Source organism: Protopterus annectens, chromosome 17.part0 (genome assembly GCF_019279795.1).
Source record: "Protopterus annectens isolate FY-2018-M chromosome 17.part0, PAN1.0, whole genome shotgun sequence".
Lineage (NCBI taxonomy): Eukaryota > Metazoa > Chordata > Ceratodontiformes > Protopteridae > Protopterus > Protopterus annectens.
The window spans coordinates 147,592,743-147,619,269 of record NC_056751.1 but is presented as its reverse complement, the minus strand read 5'-3'; positions in this window follow the sequence as shown (position 1 = coordinate 147,619,269).

Genomic DNA, 26,527 nt, shown 5'->3' with positions numbered 1-26,527 from the left:
AGATTGCAAATTCAGAAATTCTGAATCAAACTCTTGGTCATTTGTGCAGAGCCTACAGATCCTTATTGCTTGGTTTTCATAAATATTATTAAAGATATGGCCAGGATGCTTGCTTGACCGGTGTAAGTAATGGTTTCTCCAGGTTGATTTTCTATATATACTGGTACTCAGACTCGAGTCGGCATGAATGCTGATCTTCACATCCAAGAAATCAATAGTCTCTCTCGAAGATTTAACTTTGAATTCCAAAAATCCCATCCCACGATTGAGATATTCAGTGAATTCATCCAGTTGGCTTTCATTACCCTCCCATAGGATAAAGTTGTTAGCCACAAAACGGCCATAATACTTCAGATGACTATACCATGGATTAGAATGACTCATAACCTTCTCTTTTTCCCATTGGGCCAATACCAACTTTCGAATAGCTGTTTGCACAGGGGGTGCCTATTGCTACCCCCATGTCTGTAGAAAGAATTCCGAACCATAAACAAAGACATTAGCTTCCAATACAAGTTCCAACAATAGGCATATGAGATCAGCATTGAACCCTGCTTGATGCAGGAAGGAGCAAATTGCCTCTATCCTATATTCATTGGGAATGACTGTAAAAAGGCTGATAATGTCCATGGTGACTAATAAGATCTCATTACCCCCAGTTCTGCCTTGGGTTTTGTTAAATAAATCCATCAGAAAAGATCCAGTGTCTTTTAATACTGCTTCAGCTTTAGTCAAACCTTTCTTCAATTCATTTTCTATATATACAGACAAAGATTCATTATTATGGCAATGGGATACAAGAGCTACGAATTATTTTTATGCTTCGTCAAGTTGTTCTGCGAATATATTTACATCATTTGCAGTTTAATTATTCAAGGCAGAGACTGATAAAAACAAGGAATTCTGTAGCAGTGATAACACTTTTTGTGGTGCATTATTTTATGCTAAATCTGTGACCAGGCAGTATTTTCTATAGAACAACGACCAAATGGCTAAGAATACTTCAGCAGGCAGAGAGTATGTTACTCTGAAAACCACATGGATACATGTATTAATCTGCATATAACAGGAACTTATATGCAAGAGCACCAATGCTACTGCACTTATAAAATTGTATCATATGTGCTACTTGCTTCTGTGAAGTACTGCATATTGTTGAATGAACTGAATACAAATATGTTCTGGCAACCAAAGGAATTCAGCCCCTTTGATGCTATTGGATAGCTACAGGACAAGAAAATTCTAGATTGGATATTTGAAGGCATAAATATGATTGTCTATAACAAGAAGCAGAATTTATGATGTATGCAAATCATTAACTTTGTTGCTATTGGATAGTTCTGCCACTAGGATATCAGACATCTGATACCTTGAGATACAATAATGATTGGCTCACAGCAAGACATAGGAGATATGCTGTATACAAACTAATGAGTTTTTCATTGGTTATGACTGTGTGTCTGGAACACTGATTGGTTTATTCTGTCTTTAAATTCAGGGTGAGCACAGCTAAACATATAATCGGATGAAGGCTAGTAAGCCGAAAGTGCTTATCAGGGAATTTTACTGTGCTCCTGTTTTTGTTGTTTTTACTGAAGATTAAAGTTTGTTTTTAACATTTTTACAGCTGTGGTGGAACTGAGGATTTTTTCCTACTACATTTCTACATTTATGCTCGGAGCCTTCAGCAATACAGCTACGTTTTCTTCATTTTAATTGGTTTCCTACCTGTATTGCACGTGGTTGAGAATCTGCTGAACACTAATTTGGTACCTAAAGACAAGATGAAGAATTCTTCAGTGCTATCTGAGTTTGTTGGTGAGCTCAATAATCCTTTGATACAATTGAATCTTGGAAAAGAGACTGTTGATTACAGCAAGTATAACAATGAAGAAACTGAGTTTTATACCATCTTTCATGAAGTGGAAAATGCTGCCTTTAAACTTAAAAGGCTTCAATGGCAGCAATTTCACTTGAGGCCTGTATACATCATAAAATTGTCCCCAGAGGCATGAGAGTGAAATGTCTTCCTACTTATGACAATACTTACCCAGATTTACTTTCACAATGGCAGGCTATTAATATGGATATGAATATAAAATACATGAATTTGTTAATTGAGTATTTTAGACCAGAAGAAGAGAAAGTTGCACTTAGCATCAGGAATAAACAAGCAGAGCTACAAAATATGCCTCTAGGGGAGGCCTCTATTCGGAAACTGGAAACGTTACAGTTTAACTTAAGTGTCTATAACACCAAACTTAAACAGCAAAAAACTAAGAAATTAGCATGTGACTACCAAAATTTCAAGCAAGGATACATCTTTGAATGGCCCAGGAATGACGTAGAAGAAAGAACAGGAAATAGAAATTTTGGCAAAAGACCTTATAATGGGATAAGAAGTAGAAGAGAAGTTACTATCTCCACTACCAATGAAGAAATACTACTGTCTGCCGGCCAAAATAATAAATCTGATTCTGGACAAGAGGAAAGGAATTTTGCAATTCCAGAGATAGATATAAGGGAGGCTAGTACTAAATAGGCATTGCAGGTAATGACAGAAGTGCATTCTGAATCCACATGGAACTCTGCATCAAGGGAGTAGACCAAAGGAAAGATTGATGCATTGCCCTTACAATTGGCCCTTGCCATTTTTTGTGAAACAACAGCCCCAAAGGAATGAGTGAAGAGAGGAAAAGGAAAAAAATCAATGATGTGACCTATGAAAAATCAAGTTTGATAGTAAATATTTCTCAGATAGAACTCAGTTCAGAGGAAATTTCAATACTGAACAAAGGCCTCAGTTTTATACCTGCACTAGCCTCTGAACTTAGTTAATTTGTAATGGACATCAGAATGTTTGCAAGGAATGTGACCTTAAAATCTATATTTGGAACTGAAACCAATGGGAGAAAGGCTTGTTATAAAAAGCCAGGTGACTTTAATCCAATCAATCACCCTACAGTTGAGTTATTTTCTCAGCTATGTGAAGACGAAGTAGCTAAATCCAGGGAAGAGAAAAAAGGAACAGGAGGATACTTCAATTTAACCTCAAAAGAAAAGGAAGCTCTGAATAGTTTAAGGAAGAGGACTGATATTATCATCAAACCAGCGGACAAAGGAGGAAGTATGGTAGTGATGGATGCTACTTGATATAGGATAGAATGCATGAGATGCTACAAGATGGGCAAACCTACCAAAAATTAAACAGAAGGGAAGTAGAGACAATGATTAATAGGTTTCGTAATAATCTGTATGAACTTCTGATGGAAAGACGTCTTACTCAAGAACGTGCAGACTTTTTCAAAACTGAATATCCCACCATACCCAGTATCAATGGTCTCCTGAAACTGCACAAAGATGACCGTAATCCACCTTTGCATCCTATTGTTGCTGGCAGAGGGTGGATCACTGAATCTTTGTCTGTATATATAGAAAATTAATTGGAAAAAGTTTTGCCTAAAGCTGAAGCACTATTAAAAGACACTGGATCTTTTCTAATGGATTTATTTACCAAACCCAAGGCAGAACTGGGGGTAATGAGATCTTGTTAGTCACCATGGACATTACCAGCCTTTTTACGGTCATTCTCAATGAATATGGGATAGAGGCAATTTGCTTCTTCCTGCATCATGCAGGGTTCAATGCTGATCTCATATGCCTATTGTTGGAACTTGTATTGGAAACTAATGTCTTTGTTTATGGTTTGGAATTCTTTCTACAGACATGGGGGGGGGGTAGCAATGGGCACCCCCTGTGCAAAACAGCTATTTGAACTTGGTATTGGCCCAATGGGAAAAAGAGAAGGTTATGAGTCATTCTAACCCATGGTATAGTCATCTGAAGTATTATGGCCGTTTCATGGATGACATCTTTATCCTATGGGAGGGTAATGAAAGCCACTCAAATTAACTGAATATCTCAATCGTAGTACAAGATTTTTGGAATTCAAAGTTAAATCTTCGAGAGAGACTATTGATTTCTTGGATGTGAAGATCAGCATTCATGCCGACTCGAGTCTGAGTACCAGTATATATAGAAAATCAACCTGGAGAAACCATTATTTACACCGGTGAAGCATGTATCATGGCCTTGTCTTTAATAATACTTTTGAAAACAAAGCAATAAGGATCTCTAGGTTCTGCACAAATGACCAAGAGTTTGATCCAGAATTTCTGAATTTGCAATCTAACCTAGAAGCAAGGGGTTATGGTGCAAAAAAACCTAATACAGCTGAATGAACAAGATGACATTCGGAATGGAAGAGACCAACCATATTTCTCCAAGCAAGGACCAAATTTACATAAGAAGAATGCAAAACCAAGTATTCGAAGAAACCAGCTTACCTGCAATTTAACTTACAGTATGGATAACGAGAGTATGTGGCATTATCAGAAGGTTTTGGTCCATACTCACTGCTGATGAAAAACTTAAAAATATTGTTGGTGAGTCACCTCGATTCACCTTCAAGAATAAAAAGAATCTAAAACGACTACTTTATAACAAAGATGGCACTGCTGAACAAAAAATGTCAAATAGAATGGGTACTTATAGGTGCCACAGATGTAAAGCATGTAACCACTTGGATAGTGACAATACGTTCATACATCCGGGCACGAACCGTATCTACAGTTTCAATACATATGCAAGCTGCAATACACATCATCTAATTTATCTTGCTTGCTGTACACATTGTACTGCTTTTTACATATTCAAAACAAATCAGCTTTTTAAAAATCAGATCCTGCGTCATCTTAGAGATATTAAGAAATTGGATCTCACAAATGCTCATGCAGCGCATGTTGTCAGCAATCCCAACCACTGCTTTAAATTCAGAGCAATGGAAGTAATTCCCATGAGTTTACGAGAAGGGGATATTAAAAACAGAACTGAACTACGTGAATCCAGCTGGATAACCAACTTGAGAGCCAACCGTCCAACAGGTCTCAACAGTGTGGCCCCATTGAAACCTATGCTGCAAGAAAAATTAGTGTAGCTTCTAGAAAGGAAGATAAATGGATAACTCATGGCAATGGAATATAAGAGTTGCAATCTATTTTATGCTTTGCCAAGTTGTTCTACGAATATATTTACATCATTTGCAGTTTAATTATCTGAGGCAGAGACTGGTAAAAACAAGGAAAGCTGCAGCAGTGGTTATCTACAATACCCTTTGTGGTGCAACCTCATTATTATGGCAATGGGATATAAGAGCTACAAATTATTTTTATGCTTCAAGTTGTTCTGCGAATATATTTACATCATTTACAGTTTAATTATTCAAGGCAGAGACTGATAAAAACAAGGAATGCTGTAGCAGTGATAACACTGTTTGTGGTGCATTATTTTATGCTGAATCTGTGACCAGGCAGTATTTTCTATAGAACAACGAAAAACTGGCTAAGAACACTTCAGGAGGCAGAGAGTATGTTACTCTGAAAACCACATGGATACATGCATTAATATGCACATAATATGAATTTATATGCAAGAGCACCAATGCTATTGCACTTATAAAATTGTATCATATGTGCTACTTGCTACTGTGAAGTACTGCATATTGTTGAATGAACTGAATAACAATATATTCTGACAACCAAAGGAATTCAGCCTGTTTGATGCTATTGGATAGCTACAAGACAAGAAACTTGTAGATGGGATATTTGAAGGCATAAATATGATTGGCTATAACAAGAAGCAGGATTTATGCTGTATGCAAATCATATGCAAATCATTAACTTTGTTGCTATTGGATAGTTCTGCCACTAGGATATCAGATATTTGATACCTTGAGATACGATAATGATTGGCTCACAGCAAGACACAGGAGGTATGCTGTATGCAAACTAATGAGTTTTTCATTGGTTAGGACTATGTGTCTGGAACATTGATTGGTTTATTCTGTCTTTAAATTCAGGGTGAGCACAGCTAAGACATATGATCTGATGAAGGCTAGTAAGCCGAAAGTGCTTACCAGGGAATTTTACTGTGCTCCAGTTTTTGTTGTTTTTACTGAAGATTAAAGCTTGTTTTTAACATTTTTACAGATGTGGTGGAACCGAGGATTTTTTCCTACTACAAAGTCTCTTGGACGGTCTTACCAAAAAGAGTAGAGCCATTATAAGGGCATTGGCAAAGGACACCTTGAAAGGTTCTAAAAACTGACATAGTCTGAGCCAGACTTTGCACCTTATGGACATGCCAGACCCAGCCACCCTAGCTGCTCCTTCAGTAGCATGTGAGAGGAGTCGCATGGACATGTTGGAGACTTCTTTCAAAGTGGCCATCATCATGGAGAACGAGTTCTTGTCCTCCTGCAACATGGACTTGGGGGGAGACTCAGCCAGCTACTTGACCAGGTCACACTGGAGTCTCGTGACGTGAGCCAGGTAGTTCAGCGCCCTAATGGAAAAGGTTGCTGATGCATAAACCCGCTTCCCTAAGTGGTCCATCATCCGCGATTCTCGGTCAGGAGGATGAACTGAGGAACTTGCTTGGGTTAGTTCCTTTTTTGTGGCTGCTGCTACCACCAAAGTGTCTATGGGGGAGCCATTGTTCCACATTGGTCTATCTGACGGTGGACTCAAGATCTTATCAGGATGTTTAGGGATTGGTTCCATGGTGTCCGGCTCCTTCCAGGCCCGAGAGGTGACCAGGTCCACCAGGGGATCTGCAGGAGGGGACACCCAGGAAGTAGATGGGCCCGGAGGCACAGATGGGTGGACCAACCTCCCTGCTGGCATAGGATTTCCATGATGTCTCCATAGGAGACATCCTCGAGAGGTGACCTGGGGGAATGTTCCCCATCATCCAAATCCGTATCCTCGGTGAGGGACTCAGGGGAGTCCAAGTGCCTCCTCTTACATGTATGCTTGGGAGGCACGTCTCCAGTGGGGCTCTCTGGGGGGGGGACTCACAAGCCACTTGTTCCTCAGGGGGAACCTTTTGGGGCTCCTTGAGCATGGGCTGTCCCTCTGGAAAAATAATAGGATGCGTAGACAGAGCCGAGGGGGTCGGGGCAGAATCTGAGGGGATAGTCAAGGGTCTCAATCCAGTGGAGAGAACCCTTTCCACCATGTAGAATGCAGAGGGAGAACGAACCACCAGGGGTACCAAAAAGGAAGCCGCTCTCCCCGGATCTGATGTGAGAATCGGAGCCAGCCCCAAAGTGGACGGAGCTCCAAGGGAGGGAACATGGCCCAACAATGCTGGAGCCAAAGAAAAAAGTTCCTCTCCCTCGGATTCGACATCCAAGCTCTGGCTCAGGGAGACACTCGGATCTGACACGCTTCAGGCAGTTGACGGCATTGAGGAGACAGGTACTGTCAGTGCTGACCACCTGACTAAGGCCATCCTCAGATCCGAGTACTCCAAAACCAGTGGATGGATCGGAGAAGGCGAAATTGGTGTGAAAAAAAGTGAGCTCCCCCCTCCAGAGGGAGAGGGGTCTGGCAAGACCCCTATCTGGATCTGAGTACGAATGAACCTCCTTATCATTTTATCCATGTCAACGTCCGATAATCTACGAGTGGATCTCGATGAGGCCACGAACTCCGACCTGGCGGGTCAAGGAACCGAGGCCCTAGATTGAGGACGTGTCTCCTCTGGCTCCGGGGAAAATCTCGATCAGAGCCAAGGGGAGTCACAGATCCTAGCCTGATTTTTGGCAGGAGTAGAAGGAAGTTCCGAAGACCTCTTGCGTTTCTCTGGCTTAGCAGAATGTTTGTCCTTGTGCTCCCTCTCCTTCTCTCTGCCCCTTTTCTGCTCCACTTCCACAGGCTTAGAAGCAGGAGGTTGAGTACCAGCCTGGGAGGGAGGAGAAGCAAGGGCAAGAGAGGAAGGAGAGGCAGCCACTGTGACCGAAGCTGTGGGAGAGGCAGCTGTCTCAGAAGTGGAAAGAAGGCTTTTGAGGGCCACCTTAGCCTTCCTGTCCTTAATAGCTCGCGGGTTAAAACCCGTGCAGATAATACACACTGTACTCAAGTGGGCAAAGCCCAAGCACATCACACAAAGAATGTGGCCATCTGCAGGAGACAATTTATGGCCACACACAGTGCACCATTTAAATACAGGCTTGAGGCCAGCCATGATTGTACAAGAAAACACACTAGAGAAGGAAAAAGCAGAAGAAAAATAACCTATTTCCCACTCACAAACCACTCTCCACACTCAAGGCACACAGAACACTGAGGGGGGAGGGGAAGCAATACAAACTAACAAACTACCCCTAAAAAAATACTTAGGAAACTTTCTAACACAAGATGCACCAGTGAGGGGAGGAGGAGGAGTGGGAACCTACACTAAACACCTGCACTGAAATTTTTTTGAAAAAGATTGCTTAAAAGGCAAAAAAAAAACACTCAAACTCAGAGCTCAGGAGATCATGATGCTTCAAGCAAAAGAGATCTGGGTTTTAGAAGGTAGTGGAGGTGTATTATGGGTAAGGGGAGGAGTTTGGAGCTCAGAGCAGATGCTAGTGAAACTGCTGGCTTGGATCTGATAAGTATCCGGTATCCCACAGGTTGAAGACCAAATTAAGTAAACTACTTAAGATCACTGATTCCTCAGGGTTAGGGTTTTGTGCAGACAAATCACCTTTTTGCCATAGGATCTCCATGATGTCCCAAAGGAGATATCCTCAGGTGGTGATCTAGAGGACCCTTTTTCCCTAATCAAGATTGGTGTCCTCAATGAAAGATTCCAAACGGGAATCCCAATGTCTCCCTTTGCACTAGTGTTTCTGAGGGACCTCCTTAGTGGGGTCTCCGGGGAGGTATTGGAAGACTCTGGGTGTTCCACAAGGGAAACATTCTGGAAGTCTTTCTGGGTAGGCTGTCTCGGAGAAGACAGGTAGATGGCTCAGATACAAAGACAGCTAGAGGGGGTGGGACCAGGCTTTGAAGCAGATAGAGCTGATGCTCTTCTGGGTGCAGACAGAACCCTCTCGACCATCTCAAATGCCGAGGGAGATCAAGACACTGAGGGCACCCCCACTGGAATTGAAGCTGTCAACAGGGAAGCTCCATGAATCCCCACTGCCCTGGATCCAAGTGAGGAATCAGAGCTGAGCTGTCAAGTGCCAAGGCCCTGAGGGGAACAGACTGCTCTGAAAGGTTGGTGGCTTACATCAACCCCTCAGACCTGATGTCAAAGCTAGAGTTCTGAGAGCCACTCTGCTCAGAAACAATCAGAGCAGGATGCGTCAGGGAGACCGTCAGAGTTGAGGTAACCGTACATGTCAGCTCCGTCTTGACTCCAGGAAAGTTTGGGCCTGATAATTCCGAAACTGGGGGTTGGATCAGAGAAGAAGACATCGGACCAAAGGCAGGAATATTTCTTGGTGATCCAGTGGGGCACACAGCAAACAAGATCCTCATCTGGATTTGTGCCCTGAAAAATTTTACCATCATGCTGTTAACCTCAGTTTCAGAAAGACTGAGAGGACCTAGCAGAGGAAGCAATGGAGGCAGGCCTGGAAACCAGTCTTGGTTGCAGGAGAGGGGGCTTAGGCCTAGATGTCACTGGTTCTGGGGAGAAACTATAGCACCGGTGTTGAGGAGAGTCCTAGATGACTACTGGAGATGAAGTCTTTGGATCCAACATCTTGGTTGATTTAGCAGGAGGTTCCCTGTATTGTCAGGACCTACTGGGAGACCTCTTTCTATGTTTGTGTTTCTTGGAGGGTGTTTGAATCCCTGAAGTAGATGGCATGGCAGATGAAGGAAGGAGGCCTTATTTGTTCCTGCTGTCAATTAGGACTCTTTGATTAAAACTAGCACAAATGTTGCATGAAGAGTCCAAGTGGGTAGCCTCAAGACACACCACGCACACTGAGTGGGCATCCAAGAGTGGAATTTTGTGCCTACAAGATACACATTTCTTGAAACCCGCAGGTTTGGGGTCAGCCATGCCCAATCCAAAAAACACAAACACAGCAAAGGAACTATAATGTCACCCAGACAAGACTTGGCTAAATCCTAGAAATAGATATTTATTTTATTTTTTAAGACAAGAAAACAGAATATAGCTAGAAACGGTAGGGAAGGGAAAGGTACTGTCATGAGACTACAAATCACAAAGACAACAAACACTGGGTGTAAAGATGAACTATATATGAAAACTTAAAGAATTAAAGATTGGAAGCAGAAGTAAAGGCAGTAAAATGAAAAAATATTGAAAACTCACAGAAAACAATCCTGAAAAGCTCACATGAATAGATTCCCAATGTTAGTCAAAGTGTGGCAAATGAGATCTGAGGGATTTGGAAGACTGGAGTATTATGGGTAGGGAAGGAGCTCAGATCTGGGATCCTGGAGATTTAATATGCCAGCCGAGTCAGATCCAATCCTTGGATCTGAATCCACAGGTTACAGAGCAAATGAAGGTACAGCAAATGAAGGCAACATGAGATCTACCAGTTTCATTTTAGTTTGTTTGCCTCCTCAAACATCCCCACCCTCTATCTTCACACCTTATTTTCCTTGCATCCCTTTTCTCTTAGTGTGGTTTCCATCCCTACGAAAATAAAATTATTCTACCTTCCTACTCTGCAACTTTGAACTGTCCTGTGTGTTCCTCTTGCATGTTTCACTAAGCTTGAAGCTTGCGCTTACCTCCTTTTCTACTGTCCTACACACACCCTTTATATCTAATTGTTATGCTGAATATTGTGGCTGTATGACTTCAGCCACCTCAGGATCCAGATATTGTATTTCCAAGCTGTGCATCACAACATGCTGGGGCACTTTGTGCAACATCATGCAAATATATTAAACCATGTTACAATACTCTGAGCACCTCAATAAGTCTTGAGTCTTTAATTTGTACTCTACACTATATATAATTTTTAGCAGAAGACCTCAGTCTCAAGCACACAAACCTGCACTTCTTATGCTTTTGCTGCTCTGCTTTACTGTTTACTGCAAGAGCTGCACAGCTTGACACAGTTGATTCACTGCAGCCGACAAAGCCAAGGCCAATGCTATATTCCCTTTATGGGTTTCCACTCTGGTAGTTAGCACAGAAGAGTAAGGCTATGAGTTAACAAGCAGCTATCTGCAGCCCAGGGTTTGGCTTCCTCAGTCTATCTGACTACTCCACAACTCTGAACAAGTCATACAAATCAAACAGTGGCCTTGGGCAACTGTGCTAAGCTCCTCAATGTTTTTTTTTTAACTGCATGCCTAGTAAATATCTATGAATATAGTGTTTATTAACATGCATAAACTGAGCAGAGCAGTGGTGATTGCTCAGAAGTGCTACTGGCTAGATTCACATTTATAATTATTATTTCTTGCTCCAAGCAGCATCCCTTTCTCTGCACAGCAAATGTACTAGAATTTGACCCATTATTTGAGATGAGTAAGGGGAGGACTTGCTGACATTTATGGTATTCTTCACTAAGACATAACAGCACAAGTAAGCTGTAATAACAGATTCTGAGTCTGAATTGCTAGCAAGCAGTTGTCTCGATAAAGAAAAAAAAGAGTTATGTACTTACCTTAACTTGGAATCTGGGCTATCCAGTGTCATTATTCATCATGGATGGGTCTTGGATCAGACCTCAGATCTGAGCCGGCACTAACAAAGACAGTTCCTGAGCTCAAGATCCTCCCCTTCACAATATCCCTTGTTACCCATAACTCTCAGATTGAATTTGATGGATAGAAAAAGAGAGGGCAGTGAAGACAGACTATAAATGGAAAAGGAACTCTTCAGTCACCAGAAGGATGGTGGGAACGTGATGAATAACGGCAATGGACAGTTCAGATTCCAAGTTATGGCAAGTACATAACTCTTTATCTGGTGCTATCCATGTCATTATTGATCATGGATGGGTCAGAGTCCACAGCAACCAACAATCCTGGGAGGCCTCAAGGAAGAATATGCCAGACCACAGGAGAACCAAATAAATTCCTGCCCCTAGACACCACGTCAAACGTATAATGTGTCACAAAAGTATGGGGATTAGATCAAGTGGCAGCAGCACAAATATCATCTAAGGAAAGCCTTGCCAAAAATGCAGATGATGTGGCCACCGACCTATTTGAGTGAGCTTTGACTGGCCTAGATAGTTCCATGTGATTGCTCTCATAAATATAAGCAATACAGCTAATGATCCAATGAGAAATGGAAACCTTTGAAACTGCCTAACCTTTCTTGGCCTGAAAAAAGGCCACAAAGAGCAGATAGGATTTTTCAAAAATGTTCTGTTCTCTTCAAGTAGAAACGTAACTGCTTACGTACATCCAAACAATGCAGCTTATATTCCCCTTTATTTGAAAAACTGGGAAAAAGGCAGAAGTTGGAATGACTGGTTAAGATTAGCCTCTGAGACCACCTTCGGAATGAAGGAATGATTGGTCCTGAGAGACACCCTATCCTTATGAAAAATCATGAAGGGGGGCTTAATGCAAAGAGCCTGCAATTCAGATACCCTCTTGGCTGAGGTAATGGCCATCTTCCAAGACAGGAACTTGAGACTGCAGGTAGCTGCAAGCTCAAAAGGGGGTGGTGTCAAGGACTGCAGCACCAGAGTGAAGTCCTAAGGATGGGAGGGATATCTGACAGGAGGTCTGAGCAAAAAGATCCCTTTGAGGAAGGCCCTGCACATTCTAGAAGAGAAAGTGGGGTTTTCATTTAAATGGAAGTTGGATATAGCAACCAACTGAAGTTTGATTGTAGAGGATCTAGCCCCTTATTAAAAAAGAAAGGCCAGGAACAACAAAATGTCAGAAATAGAAGCCAAAAGAGGATCCAAGTTACGTTGTTGAGCCCAAATAGAAAACCTCTTCCATTTGCTGGAATACACTTTCTTAGTAAAAGGCTTCTGAGAAGCCAAAATAATGTCCTTAACTGGGGAAGGAAGTCTGGACTGGGCTATAATCACTGGAACTGGAGGTACTAAGCAGTCAGCTGAAGAGACTGGAGGTTGGGAAGAGGAAGCTCCCATGGATAGGAAATGAGATGCAGGTCTGGATCTAATATCCACAAGGGATATTTCAGATGAGATCAAAGGAGGGAAACCCATGCCGGATGAGGCCAGAAGGGGTCATATAGGATGAGATGATGAGCTTTCTGTAAGACTATGGGAATGAGGGGAGTTGGGGGATAGGCGTACAGAAGACCCAATGGCCGATTGTGAGCCAGAGCATCCCTGGGTGACACCCATGTTGGGGGCATCTTGGCAAACTATTTGCTGCATTTCTGAATGATTGGAGAGGCAAAAAAATCACAGCAAGGGGGGGCCCAACTGTTGAATATCTGACATGCCAATGATGGGTTCTGGAATCAAGCATGAGGACTCAGGACAGATCTGCTGAGTGTGTCAGCTAACATGTTGGAACTGCTGGGAATATGCATTGCAAGAAGAAAGCACCTGGAAGACATCACTCATTCCCACACCCTCATGGCCGCTCTGCATAGAGGATAAGATCATGTTCCGCCCTGTTTTCCGATGTACCAGATGACCGCCATGTTGCCTGTTTGAACTGCCACAGTCCTGAGAGGGAGACAGTCTTGGAAGGCGACTGCTCTCATCTCCAGGGCATTGATATGCAATTTGGTATCTAAAGGGGACCACAAGACGAGATTTGGGTAGTTTGACTGTGATGCCTAGGTCCTGAAACAACGGAGTGTATAAGGAGCAGTGAGGAGCCTATCATCCAGGTATGGAAAGACCTGGAAACTTTGCAGCAAGAGATGGGCTGTTACCACTGTCATACATTTGGTAAACGGGTCTACTTGAGAACACCGACAGATAGAAACGCTGATGACGAGAACACCGACAACATAAATAACCGACAGTTCGAAATCCCGACGCTGAAAACACCGACATGCGAAACGAGCACGACTGTGTATGTATGCAATAGTGATGGACTTTAGGGTTAGGGCGCAGGTAAGGTAAGTGTGCGTTAGTGATGAATTATAAGGTTAGGGTGCAGGTAAGGTAAGTGTGTGATAGTGACGGACTTTAAGGTTAGGGTGCGGGTAAGGTAAGTGTGCGATAGTGACGGACCTTAGGGTTAGGATTTGGGTTAAGGTTAGTGCATAGATAGTTGTGTATGTAAGGTTTAGTGTAGGTTTGTAAGGTTTTTGGTGTGCTTGTGTTGTGAGTCGGTGTTATAGTGTTCGGTAATGTGGACTGTCGGTATTGCGTGTTTTCTGTGTTTTGGCTGTCGGGTTTGTGGTGTGTCGGTGTAGTGTAGGGCATCCGGCGGGGCTGAAGTGAGTCCAAAGGGCAGGGCTCTGAACTGGTAGTGATTGGCCCCCCAGCTAGAAGCGCTGGTATCTTCTGGAGTGTCTGTCAACTTTTTATGTGATAGTATGCATCCTTGAGATCCACTGAACATATCTAATCATCCTTGTGCAAAAGCGGCAAAATGGACTGAACAGTGACCATCTGGAACTTTGACTTCTTGACCGACAAATTTAGAACACTGCGGTCCTGGTTTTCTTGGGCACCAAAAAGAACTGAGAGTAAGTTCTGGACCCTTGCTGTCCTGCTGGGACCACCTGGATAGCTCTTTTTTGAAGAGGATCTTGAACCTTGAAGAGGGCCAACTCCCTTTGGTAGGGTGGGACATCCGGGAGAGATTTTTGAATTAGAGGGTGCTGAAAAAAAATGGTACGAAGTATCCCTGGATACAATGTTTGTCACCCACTGATCTGAGGAAAATAGCTGTCCAAGCTAATGTGTGAAGGGAGAGATAACCCCCAACTGCCTCCAGGGCCGGACAGCTGGGCAGTGCTTAAGGAGCACTGAGGGGGCTTCTCAGAGAAAGGTTCCCAGCAGCCTTGGTTCTGTGGACCTCCTCTGCCTCTGGGGCAGCATCTGCTATCAAATCCCCTTCCTTGGCTGGAAGAAGAGGATTCCTGGGGAGTGTCCTGGAAGGAAGACTGAGACCTGCGGAAAGTACAGTTTTGTACCTACCATAAATGTAGATGTCCGAACTGGATAGCATCTGCAGTCATAACAACTGGGTTGTCCTGTCGTCAGGCAGCCCTTCAGTCAGCCGGATTCCAAAGTCCGGGTCCGGCTTCGGCTGATGTCGCACTTCACCCGACGTCATCTCTGTTGGTCTTCGGGTATAAAGGCATCAGCCGACGCCATTTTCCTCAGTGTTTCTTGCCCCAGATGCCAGTAGCCCTCTAGTAGGCTATAAATTTTGGATAAATGCCAATGTTTCCAAAAAGATAGTGGTAAACACAAAAAATAAGTATGTATGTACATATATACAACAAATACACCATAAAAGACTCCCCCCACCAGCTAGCTATTAGGAGGGTAAACACCCTAGGAGTACCACAGAGGGGAAGGAGGGAGGGTAATCCTGACTGCAGATGCTATCCAGTTCGGACATCTACATTTATGGTAGGTACAAAACTGTACTATGTCCTTCATGGATGCATCTGCAGTCATAACAACTGGGTAGAATACCATAGCCAACTAGGGGAGGAGGAAGAAACTAGATTATGGTGTGTTTAGGATCCCTTGCAGTACAGCAGTGGCAAACCCTGCTCGGGATCTGGAATATAGAGGTAAATTATAATGCTTGGCAAATGTATGCACGGAGGTCCAAGTAGCCGCCTCAATAATGTCTTTGGTTGCCACTCCTCGTAAAAAGGCTGTGGTAGTGGCTGTTGCCCTTGTAGAATGAGGTCTTATGCTCTGTGGAATTGGTTTTCCATGGAAGGAGTAACAGAATCGTATGCAATTTCCTATCCATTTGGAGATTGTCTGTTTGGAAATAGCTTTTCCTTCCCTTCCTGTTGCATAGGCTACAAAAGCTGATCAGTTTTTCTGCTACTTTTGTTCTGTCCAGGTAGTAGCGTAGCTGTCTATGTACATCCAAGGTATGCAGTATTCTTTCCCTCTGTTTTGTGGGTTGGGAAAGAAGGTAGGTAGGTGGATTGCCTGGTTTAAAGACACTCTGGATACCACCTTAGGCATAAATGTAGGATTAGTCCTCATGGACACTCTATCTTGATGGAAGATTAGGAAGGGTTGTACTGCCATTAGGGCCTGAGTTCAGAAACCCTCCTGGCTGAGGTTATTGCCAGTAGGAAGGCGGTTTTCCACGATAGATGCTGTAGGTCTGCTGTTGCTGCTGGCTCAAAGGGTGATAGTGTCAACTTTTCTAGCACAAAGTTCAAGTCCCAAGCTGGTAATGGTGGTTTCCTTGGAGGTTTTACATTCTTGATTCCTCTGAGGAACTGTCTGAGTAATGGGTGTGAAAAACAGGTGGATCAAAGCTGTATTCTGCTGATATAGCTGATGCATGTATCTTGATGGAGGAGTAGGACAGGCCTGAATGTAGAAGTTCTGCCAGATACTCCAGAATGTTAGGCATATCTATGTTTGACACATCTTTTCCTCTTTCAGTACTCCAAATGACAAACCTTTTCCATTTTCCTGCATAGTTCCTTCTTGTTGAAGGTCTGCGGGCTTCAAGAATAATGTCTTTAACTCTTTGGGAAAGTTCTGGATTAGCTGCTGCTATGTGATGTTCCATGCAGTCAGTTGCAACGTTTTTAGGTTTGGATGCATGATGCTGTAGTTGTTCTGAGTTAACATCAAAGGCATCAGGGGTATTGGCCACATATTGTTCTGAGACATGCTCCTCAGCAGTGGGTACCAGTGTTGTCTTGGCCAGTTTGGAGCTATTAAGATTATCCTTGGACGTTCTTCCTTGATTTTTAGTAATACCTTGTGTATCAAGGGAAGAGGTGGGAATGCATATGCTGTTAGGTCTTTCCAGCTGAAGGAGAGCGAATCTACTTTCCATGCCAGTGGGTGGAATGTCCTTGTGCAGAACTTTTTGAGCTGGTGATTGAGAGGGGAAGCAAATAGATCTATCTGAGGCATTCCCCATTTCTTTGAGATGGTCTTGAAGATGTCCGGGTGTAGCATCCATTCGTGGGCATCCGATGTGGTTCTGCTTAATATGTCTGCTAGAGTATTTTCTTTTCCCGGTACAAATATTGCCTGTAACTGGATGTTGTAGCTGAGTGCCAGGTTCCACAGCTCCAAAGTCATTCTGCATAGGGGGTATGAATGAGTGCCTCCCTGTTTGTTGATGTACCACATGACTGTGGTGTTGTCTGTCCTTATCAACTGGCCCTCTTTGAGAAATGGTCTGAAGTTTTGGATTGCCAGTTTTACTGCCAGCATTTCTTTTAGGTTGATGTGCAGGTGAAGTTGATCCTGCGCCCACAAACCTTGCACACATTTGTCCAGCATGTGGGCCCCCATCCTAGGTCTGAAGCGTCTGTTGTGATGGTCTGGCTTGCTTGACATCTGCGAAAGGGTAGCCCCGGGTTTGACTGGCATGCTTGAGCCCACCATAGGAACTCCTGTTTTAAGCATGGAATTAGTGGAATTTCTGTTTCTAGGCTGTGCCTGTGTTGGGACCATAAATTCTTTAGGTACCACTGTAGTTTTCTCATATGTAGTCTGGCAAGTGGAACCAAGATTATGCATGATGCCATGAAGCCCAAGGCCTGCAGTACTTTTCTTGCTGTTAACTTGTTCTGTTTTGTTAGTGCCAAGAAGTAAAGAGGGAGTTCTCTTTGTTTTTCTGCAGTTAGGAAAGCCATTTGTTTTACTGTGTCCAATTCCGCGCCCAAGAATGTCCTTGTCTGGGATGGGATCAGCCTTGATTTTTGTAAATTGACTGTGTATCCCAGTGCTTGTAGCAAGTAAATGACCCTTTGTAAATCTGTTGTCAGCTTGCTTTTGTTGTCCCCTTGTTGCAGGCAGTCGTCCAGGTATGGGTAAATTTGAATTCCCTGTAGTCTGCAGTGGGCGATTACTGATGCCAGGCATTTTGTGAATACTCTGGGCGCAGTAGATAAGCCAAAGGGCAATGCTGAGAATTGATAATGCTCTGATCCTGCAAGAAATCTGAGGTATCTTCTGCAGATTGGTCGAATGGGGATGTGCAGGTATGCCTCCTTGAGATCTAGAGTTACCAGCCAACACTCCTTGCCCAGCATGGGAAGAAGTTGCTGTAGGGTCAGCATTTTGAATTTTGGGACAATGATGTATGTATTTAAGGTGGACAGGTCGAGAATAGGTCTCCAACTTTTTTCCTTTCTTGGAACTAGGTATAGTCTTGAGTAGAATCCCTTTCCTTGTTCTGTTGTTGGCACTCTTTCCACAGCTCTCATGTTTGCTAACTGCATTATCTGTAGTAGAGCCTCTGTTTTTTGATTTGGAGGTAGATTTGGCATTCCTCTTTTGACTGGTAAAGTGTGGAAGTGGAACCGGTAACCTTGATCTATGGTTTGTAAAATCCACTTGTCTTTTGTGATATAGTGCCAGTTCTTTGAAAATAAGGTTAATTTGCCGCCTAATGGAGCTGCTATTTGTTCCCTGGTAGGCGGATTTAGAGTTAAGTCACTGTGGCTGTGTTGTTGTAGTGGCAGTGGTTGTGTCTGTGCCTCTGTTGTTACCTTGCCACTGTCTCCCTCTGTAGGCACCTCCTCTGGATTGGTTTCTGCCTCTGGAACGTCTATTCCTGCCCCTTTGGGATCTTGTGAGGTCAGGAAAGGACCAATTTTTGGCAGGCCAGTTCCTGCTAAACCTTGGGGGTTGGACCTGCAAGAAATCTTTAACCGTTTGAACAGATTTCGCCTTTTCTTCCATTTTCTTCATTACCTGCTGGGCAGGTGTACCAAACAAGCTGGTCTTATCCATAGGAGCATCTAATAACTTAGCTTTAACATGATCCGGTAAAGCTTGTTCCTTTAGCCATGCATGCCTTCTTATCACTGTGCCAGTCATGGCTGATCTAAATGAAGCCTCCAGTGCATCATAGCCACATTTTAAGGAATGGTTACTAACCTGTTGTATGTTATTTACCATTTCTAATACATATTTCTTATCAATTGATTCATCAGAGGATAGCTTTTTTGTTAACTGATCAAGCATAAACTCTTGGTATTGTATCATGTGAAACTGACAGTTTAAAGCTCTAGCTGAGAGAGTAGCTGAAGTGTAAACCTTTTTGCCCCATCTGTCTAAAGACCTGGCTTCCCTTTCAGAAGGAATAGGGTTTTTAGCTGTGGTCGCGGCTACTGCCTTGGGACCCTGGGATATAGTTTCGGGGTCTGCAAGTGGGGCCTTGTAAAGGTGGTGATGAGTGTCTGGTACCCTGTAAAATCTGTCTGGTTTGGCAGGGGCTGGAGGTAAAGAATCTGGTGCAGAGCAGACATCATTGAAGGCATCATCCACTACAGAGAGCACAGGAGGTATAGCTAAGGGCCTGTGTTGTGGAAGGTGCAGAAAGGTTCTAAGTCTTTTTCTGGAGTCTGAGAAATCCTGCTGCTGCCATTGGAACTGCTCTCGCATGGCATGTAAGGTTTCCCCAAAGGAAAATTCTTCTGGTGGGGAGGCAGCTGGAATGGATTCTTCAGCATCTGAGTCTTCAAAATTGGAGAAAGGAGCCTCTGGCTGGTCTGTTATGTCTGATTCATCAGCAGAATCATCAGAGGACACAGGCTCGGGGGGCTCTGCCCTAGGTCTCTTCTCTGGGGGCTGAGAGGCCCTGTCTGGGTGAGATTGAGATCCCCTAATCAATGAAATTAAATCTTCTGCCAGAGTAAGCATTTGTGAACTAGAAGAGGGCCGGGTTGTAGGGGGTTTAGCAGGCACTGTTCTAGTAGTTTTGGCTGCTTTGGCCCTGGCAAATGCCTTAATGGACATGGCTGCTGGAGGCCTAGCAGCACCACGTGCTGGGGTAGACACATCCAAGGGAATGGTGTCTGATAAGTCAGTGGCAATCACCGTAGTGGATAAAATTTCTGAGGCCGATTCAAGAGAAGTAGCAGGGGCCTCAGTGGTAGTGATAGATTCTGCTGTATTTTGATCAGTTTTCTCGGTTTCGGCCGAAACCGAGACACTCGCGGTTTGCTTAACCATGGTTTCGGCCGAAACCACGGACCGCGAGTGTCGGTCTTTATCTTTGCGTTTTTTAGCAGTTTGGGTAGTCGGAGGATCCGACGGCATAATATACGCAAAATCAGAACCGAAAAACTGTTCAGCAAACTCCGACCAACGCCTAAGCCGCTCGTCGGTTGAAAGAAGCACAGGCCGAACAGGCTGCTACGCCGTGGGCTGGGCCTAAACAAGGCAGACAGTAAGAGTGGAAATCCTTATGAGGTATTTGTTTCCCACAGGTTAAACAATTATTAACTTTTTCTGACATCGGCTGAGGCAAGAAAGAGTCCCCAACGGGTACTTAGCTTTAGAAGTCTTCGAGTAGTATTCGGTAGAAGTAATCTCTGGATCCGACCGACCGGCACTTGCGAACAGCTTCTGCTTCGGGCGCCACGCGGCAAGAAAGACTGGGGAAAATGGCGTCGGCTGATGCCTTTATACCCGTAGACCAACAGAGATGACGTCGGGTGAAGTGCGACATCAGCCGAAGCCGGACCCGGACTTTGGAATCCGGCCGACTGAAGGGCTGCCTGACGACAGGACAACCCAGTTGTTATGACTGCAGATGCATCCATGAAGGACATCCACAGTTTCTTACTACCCCTCTGATTCTTGGAAAAGTATCGCTGGGGAGTAGAAAACTTGATCCCTACTGTGGACAGAGTCTTTCCCCCCTGCTCGCTATGGGTTAAGGTTTCTTTAATTGAAGGGCCAAACAGTGTTGACCTATCAAAAGGGGCATTAGTAAGATACCTTGAAGTTTTTTGCAACCCTGCAAAGATGAAGCCAGACATGATGCCTAATAGCAATGCTTGGGCTGGCCGCTCGAGAGGTGGCCTCTACCGCATTAGAGATCAACCTCATTGAGGCGTTAGCTAGGGAGGTCAGAGTAGACAACTTCAGAGAGACTAATTTAAGACTCTCTGGAGGCAGCAACTCAGTAAGAGAGGTGGAGAGCTCTGAAACAAAATTCCTTTGCAGCCAGGTAAAGTGTGCTATGCAGTTTGTTGTCCTCAGTCTGAACGTAGCTGAGATATTTTCTCTCTCTTCCCTTTGTATGCTTTTACAGGTAAAAGAGAAGTTTATCAGACTTCAGATTTTGGTGCAGACTAAAGCTGATATGACTGGGGAATCAATACAAGATATCTGAAAATGCAACTTCATGTAATAACTTTGAAATATTTCCCACTGACAGCTTGTCAAAACCTGGACGGATTGAAGGCTATAAACCAGAAAGGACCTGCACTGTTGGTAATAACAAACCTTCCTTCAAATGAGAGCTAGAGAATGCAACCTCTTTGGGGCTGCAACTAAAATGCAGTGCCACTAACTTTAGTTGGTTCTGAAGGGAAACTGATATTGCTGCATCCCTTATCTTTAATGGCAAACATACTAAACTGGCCTATTTTGGATACTACACACAAAATAGTCATTTAAAGGAGTCCTTGATGGGGGAGTATCTAAAAGTTCTAAGATGTGACCATTTAAGTCTAAATCCAAACTGCATGGCCCTTGGAAATGGCTCATCAAGCATACCTAAACTCAGAAACTTGAATCCTAAGTGAGGTCCTGAGTGGCTGTTAGGATTGCTATAGAGCACTCTGTGGAGTCAGCTTTTTTGTACACTTAGCAAAAACGATAGGACAACTTTGCACTTGACTGTCCTTCCTACATTATGAGAAGGATTCTTCTCCTTAGGATGGGCTTGTCTGGAAGTTGTTGCTGGGTAGGGGCAAAATAAAAACCCTTCATGATGGTTAGTGCACATTTTCCCTTTCCAGGCCTTCATTTAGACCCTGTAAAGCCTGACCAAAGGGAATATCACCTCAGAGGAAAGTAATCAAATGGTCTGCCTCAGTTCATTTTTGAAAGGGAACAGCCTGAAGCATACTATATGAAAGAGGCACATATGACATACTGCTACCCAAGTTACAAAATTAGTACAATCAAACCCACAGCAGATTATACAGAAGCACACTGAGGAATCAATCATACAAAGGTGGGCAATAAACTCCTTGAATCTAGAAAGTACAGTTGTGTAAAATCTTACCATAACAGTAGAAGTCCTTCTCTTCACTGTTCCAGTATTCCTTAACTAAGGGATCTCCTGCCAAGGACAGCCCAAAGTACGGCCAGTACACTAAAGCCTTTACTACTTATACTCATCGTATGTCACATATATGCTGCCTTGGCATGGCATAGGGCATAAAGGTAAGTCCCTCTCCAGACCTACTGTGACATATAATATGGTGATATATAAGGTGACCCCAGCTACCTTTATCTTGGATAGACTCATGGAAAGATGTTTCCTCAGAATCACTGAACCAAAAGAAGAAGAAAACCAATTTGTAATGCATGATAAAGGTATGATTATTATCCCACGTGGCCACTGCACAAATTTTGTCCACGGATGCATTAGCCTAAAAACCTGCTAAAGTGGCCATGGCCCTGGCTGAGTGAGCTCAAACATGTTTGGGAAGATTTACAGTTTGTTTGGAGTAGATGAAGGAAATGCACTCGAAGAGCCATTTTGTTAGAGTAAGTTTGGATACTGGAAGGCTTTTCCTAGGGCCTGCAAAGGAAATAAATAACTGATTTGCCTTCCTAAACTCTGTCGTCCTGTGTAGATAAAAATGCAATGCCTATGGACAGCCATCAAATGCAGTAAATATTCATCTTTGTTACTGAAGTTAGGAAAGAAAAGGGCAAGTTAATGGTTCAATTGCTATTAGACTCTGAAACAACCTCAAGTAAAAAGGAGGGGTTGGTGCACAAGCAAACTTTGTCTTTATGGAAAACCATGTACAGAGGTTGGGAACATAAGGCCTGAATCTCTGATATTCTTCTAGCAGATATAACGGCCACTAGGAAGATGGTCTTCCAAGACAAAAATTTTATATCACATGTTGCTGCGGGTTCAAATGAGGGCTGAACAATTAAACGTAACACTAAGTTTAGGTCTCATGGAGGGGAGGGGTCCTTATGGGGTGGTCTTAGCAAAAGGGATACCTTCAAAAAGGCTTTGCAGAGTTTGTGGGAGATCAGTGATGAGTTCACTCTCCCAATGTGAAAATCAGAGACTGCTGCTAACTGCACTTTAATTGTAAAGGCAGCTGCTCCATTATCAAAAAGGTGAGCCAAGAATTCAAGGATAGAGTGGATTGGTGCAGTGAAGAGATCTAAGGTTGGACAGACTGGGATGAATCATTCCTGTTGGATGTGACAGCAGGTCTGGAGAGATGTTCATCGTGTTTCACTGTTGCAGTCATTACTCTTGGGTTATCCTGCTGGCAGGCTACCCTCAATCGACCAGAATTCCAAAGTCTAGGTCCGGCGTCGGTTGCTGTCGCCTCTTCCCTGACGTCAGTACGCCAGGGGTATAAAAGATGCAGCTGACGCCATTTTCTTCCGTCTTTCTTGCCACGCGGTGCCTGAAGCAAAAGCAGTTCGCAAGTGCCGGTCGGCCGACTCCTGAGATTTTCAAATCTGAATTTCAGAACCGTAGTCTTCATTAAAGCTAAGTACCCCGTTGGGGAAACGTTTTTCTTGCTCCAGACCGATGTCAGAAAAAGTTAACAATTATATTTCTTGTGGAAAGCAAATACCTCATAAGGATTTTCACTCTTACTGTATTCCTTGCCTAGGCCCTGATCACAATGTTGCTAGCTGTCGGTTTTGTGCTAGATTTAACCAACGCACTATCAAGCGTCGGTTTGATTTTGCATTCCATTACTTTGGCCGAAGATTTAATTATATAATGCCGGCGGAACAGCCGACAACTGGAGGTTACAAAAAATGCAAGGACAAGGACAAGGATAGGCATCCGAGGTCCAAAACTGACAACGAAGCCTCTTCTAGGCCAGTTGCCAGTTCTCAGTGAGGCGCTTTCGCAGCCCCTGGCACCCGCTACCTCAGAGCCACAGGCCGCTACTGACTCCCACGTGAAGCCGACTGGGCCTCTGGAAACTCAAGGTATTGGACAATCAGAAATCACTCCCTCAGATGGGTCTGGAGCCGCTGAGCAGGCATCGGCTTCTGAGGGTGTCTTCAGACCTACACAACTATATGTTAAGCCATCTTCAGCTTCAAAGACACAGACTAAAGCAGCTCTAAAGACAAAGAAACAAGTACAGCATTCTCCTACTCAGACTTCCATGCCTAAAAAACAGATGCTCAGAATGTCCAAAGACCTAATTACTTTGATCAGGGGCTCCCATCCCCCTCCTGATAAGAGGCCTAGGCAAGAGACAGAGTATGATTCTTCTGATCAGGTATCTACTTCCTCTGATTCCTCTTCTGAACAGGATTACTCCATGCTTCCCTATGAGGATTCTGATGATGAAGAATCCATTCCTTCAGCCTCTCCTCCTGAGGACTACTCTTGGAAACACTGCATACTATGAGGGAGCATCTCCATTGGGAGAGCCAAGATTATTCTGAATCTAAGAAAAGGCTCAGAGACTTTCTGCTTCTTCCTCAGCACAGACCCCTTGCTATTACACCTGTTCTAGACATTGTAGATGATGTATTTTCAGAGTCCGTATTGTCCCCTGACTCTTTACCCCTGCACCTGCTAAGCCAAACTGATACTACATGGTCCCGGATTCTCATAAATTCCTATATAAAAACCCCGCTGCTGATCCAGAAACTATATCTCAGGGTCCCAAGGGGGGGTTAAAGCTTCCACTGAAAAAAACCCCTGTCCCCTCTGATAGGGATTCTAGGGCTCTAGACAGATGGGGGAAAAAAGTTTACACTTCTGCCATCCTGGCTGTAAGGGCTTTAAATTGTCAATTTCATATGCTTAAATATCAGCAATATTTAATGTCACTACTTAAACAGAAAATGTTGACAAATACTGAATGTTCAGAGAACAAGGAACTGCAGGATTTATTGCATGCAACTGAACAAGTGGGAAAGCATACTTTGCAATGTGGTTATGATTCACTGGAGGCCTCTTGCAGGGTCGCTGTTACAGGTTCTGTTATTAGAAGGCATGCTTGGTTAAAGGAACAGAATCTGCCTGATCATGTTAAAGCAAAATTATTAGATGCACCATTACAGCATGATACTTTGCTTGGTACTAAAGCAGAAGAGGTGTTGAAAAAAATGGAGGATAAAGCAAAATCCATGCAGTCAAGGATTTCTTACAGGTACAGCCACCCAGGTTTAGCAGGAACTGGCCTTCTAAAAATTGGCCCTTTCCAGTCTCAAACAGACCACAAAGAGGCAGATACAGGCGTCCCAGAGGCAAATCTCAGACCCAAGACTCATACAGGCCTAAACAATGGGGTGGTCCTACCTCCAAAAGCAGAGATGACAAATCACAGCCTTACAGGAAACAGTCCCAATGGCTTTCCTCTACCAGTTCCAAGCAGTTTTCCTTTGACAGCCCCCTTAGGGGGAAAGCTAGCACTTTTTTCATCAAGTTGGCAAATAGTTACCCAAGACAAATGGGTCCTGAACATAGTGTCCCAAGGCTACAGGTTCCATTTTCACACTCTACCAAGGTCAAACAGCATGCCAGACCTGCCACACAATCAATGGGCAGAGGCACAAAAACAAATTACAGCCCTCATGGACATGAGGGCCATTCAGCAAGTACCACAACAAGAGCAGGGGCAAGGATTTTACTCCAGACTTTTCCTAGTATCCAGGAAGGACAAAACATGGAGACCACTTCTGTACCTGTCTATACTAAATATGTTTCTGGAAGTTCCAAAATTCAAAATGTTGACTCTTCAGCAGCTACTGCCCATGCTGGGCAAGAGGGCTTGGCTCATAACTTTGGACCTAAAAGAGGCATACCTGCATGTCCCAATCAGACAATCTTGCAGAAGATACCTCAGATTCATAGCTGGCTCAATGCATTACCAATTATCTGCACTGCCTTTTGGCTTATCTACTGTGCCCAGGGTCTTTACAAAATGCCTGGTACCAGTAATTGCGTTTTGCAGACAAAAAGGAATTCAAATATATCCCTACTTGGACGACTGCCTAATTCAAGCAGAGAACAAAGACACTCTTCTAAATCATCTGGCGTTTGTAAAAAAGACTACTAATTGGCCTAGGGTACACAGTAACTAGTGCCCTCTCAAGTGATATTATTCCTGGGTGCAAGCTTAAATACAACTGCCCAGATGGCTTATCTCATGCCAGACAATCAAAGCCTCGAAAGCCGACTTCACACTTCTAAAGACTAGTGTGGTCTCCTTTAAGGCCCCCGAGCTGGCGGAAAACAGTACTCAAGCCGCTGAATCACTTACAAATGCCTTCTACTAGCACCTGCAGGACTGCATGGATAAGGAAATCCCAAGCAAAATAAAGACTCTTTGTACCAAAGGCAAGCATCCAGTCTGGTGGACCCCAGCCATAAACAAACTCTACAACAAAAGGAGGAAGGTACTACAAGATAGAGCAAAATCCTTAAAAGTTAAGACACCTTTGATCACTATAAGTAAAAAACTAAGAGCTGTCATAAAATCATCCAAAGCAAATTTTGAGAGAAAAATAGCTAAAGACTCAAAAGACAATCATAAGGCCTTCTTTAGCTATGTTAGAAACCTGGGAGGAAACTCCCAGATA